This window comes from Octopus bimaculoides, chromosome 1 (genome assembly GCF_001194135.2).
Source record: "Octopus bimaculoides isolate UCB-OBI-ISO-001 chromosome 1, ASM119413v2, whole genome shotgun sequence".
Lineage (NCBI taxonomy): Eukaryota > Metazoa > Mollusca > Cephalopoda > Octopoda > Octopodidae > Octopus > Octopus bimaculoides.
In genome coordinates, this window is record NC_068981.1 from 22,890,449 (window position 1) to 22,892,948 (window position 2,500).

At 31.6% G+C, this 2,500-nt stretch overlaps 1 protein-coding gene across 10 annotated transcripts in view; it reads left to right on the forward strand.

Annotated features, from left to right (window-relative positions):
* The window catches only part of LOC106884182 (glutamate receptor-interacting protein 2), a 537,293-nt gene that overhangs the window by 461,230 nt on the left and 73,563 nt on the right, over positions 1–2,500 (forward strand). The gene's annotated exons all lie outside the window — the stretch shown is intronic.

The following is a 2,500-nucleotide window of genomic DNA, read 5'->3' on the forward strand; positions in this document are numbered from 1 at the left end:
TGTGTGTGTGTGTGTGTGTGTGTGTGTGTACACATAAACACACACAAATGCAATTTTCTCTCTTTCTTCATACATTTGATAAAAGTATAGATTTATTCTATATTTTTGTATGTTTTATTTCCAATTTCATGTATTTCCTATATTTTTTTTTTTTTTTTTTTATATCGAGAAGGTATATAGAAATATTGTCCTCATGACTAGTAATATCCCCATGATATTCAGGTTTAGAAGTTGTAGAGTGTATGAGTTGTGTTTTCATGTTCGAGTGATGCTGTTTATCTTCATGTCACCTCTGATTAAATAGATCTGTTTATAAACCTTCCAACCATGCACACACCACCTTTTGTTCAACCATTGTGTAAGATCTTATTGTTCACTATAGTCCTTTTTTAAAAAGAATTGAGAGATATTTGATTACTATTTCTAACAACCATGTAGAGGATCCTTTGTTGGATTCATATTGTATTTGTTTTTAATAAGTTTTTTTATATATATTTATGATGATGGCAACCTTATTTTTAGATTTTATTTCAGATCTTAAAGCACTCCTGGGGATAAAATTCACCTTTATATATTTTGTTATTATATATTTAGTAATATCTAATTTAGACAAGTCAGTTGCTATAGACAGTTTTGTATTCTGGCATAAAAAAGAAGAAAGACAAACTGTTTTTACCTTACAATACCTCACTAAGTTAAAGGAAAGCCTGGAAGGTAATTTAAAGATGTTATTGCCAGGAATATAAAGCAAGTTAATTAAAAATATAAAACCGTGGTCTGTCGTTTCATGAGTGTGCTAATAATAAATCTTATATTTTTACTGTAAATATAATTGCACCTTGTTTTTCAATTCTCAAAGAGGAACCGGGTATATTTTACTTGAGAGTCTTAAAGCAGAAGATACACACATCATCATCATCATCATTTAATTTCCATATTCCATGCTGGCATGGGTTGGACAGTTTTATAGGAGTCAATGAGATCCTATCAAACCATCCAACTTATACCAGCTTTGATCATGGACCTCTAAAGCTATTGGAAAATCTACTGGGGTTTCTGTCAGTCAATGTTTACCATGCATTTGCACATATACATGCTAGGCTGGACTGGGGAAGATATTTTGAAGAAGACTAGCAGTTGCTGCCTATGCATGCAAGTCTCTCCTTTCTATACCACTGACTTGAGCCAATACAGCTTAGCACCAGTTTTGCTATAGATGTTACCCCAAAACACAAAGAGACTGGACAGATACTACAAGGGTTCTTTCCTGACCCTCTAATTGTTCACCAATCCACTACCCTAGATTTAGGCATTTTTTTTTTTTTTTTATCAACTGCAAAAGGATGAAAGGCAAAGTTGATCACTGTGGGATTTGAACTCAGAAAGCAGAGATTCAGAACAAATACCACAAGGCATTCTATCCAATAATCTAATAATTCTGACACTGCCAAGAGAAGATATCTTTATGACTTAGTTGTTGTTATTCAGATTTAAATTACATCTTTGATTATCACTTTCCTTTTAGTTTATAAATCTCGTTAGCTAAATAGCTGGTATCAATCAAAATATAAAACAAAATGATAATGAAAGCTGCTGCTGCATTATTATGGTCGTATCAATGATCTAAAATGTGCATATGTTTAGTTGTGTCCATTACATTCTGGATTCAAGTCTCAGTGAAGTCAACTTTGTCTTTTATTCTTTCACACTAAAATAAATACCAGTAAATAATACAGATAAATGCAGCTGACTGTATCCATTATCCTAAATTTGAGGGCGACCTTGTTCCTATGTTAGCAATCCTTATCATTTGTTAAGTTTCAAAGTCTTCCATCATGCATTTACAACTTGATCATTAGTAACCATCCCTGTTATTTTTAAAAGAGAACGTTAACCCTTTTGATAACCAACTTACTTTCTATCATATAAACTTTCTATTAATATTTTTAAATGATCTAGCAAAAGCAGTGCATTTCAACAGAAATATGGTAACAAAAGAGTTTTTTATAATATATATATATATATATATATATATATATATTCTACTAAATGCATATATTGTGAATTGAATTTATATATTTATAGGAAGTTAATTGTATGGCTGGTCATAGAGTGACCAATGATTTTGCATCCATAAAGTGCTGATCCTTACAGACAGCTCATCAGACTCCAGTGGCTGTTGTTATATAACCTCTTTTCAAAATGAAGATAGAAAAGTATTACAGTCAGTTAATTTTGTAAACAAAAATATATATTGTCCAATCCTTAGGTGGGATGGGTTATCATGTTTAGATCAGTTCCAATCAGCAAATTTTTTATTGCCCTGGTGGTGCTAAACAGAATGACAAGTTAAATTTATGACCCAAGTAGGCTATGGCAGGATTTGATTTCTGAACACAAAGAGCCAGAACAAATGTATGTATGTATCTGCACCATTTAACCCTTTAACATTCAAACCAACCATATCCTGCCCAAATATTCTACCTATTTTATGTTGAAA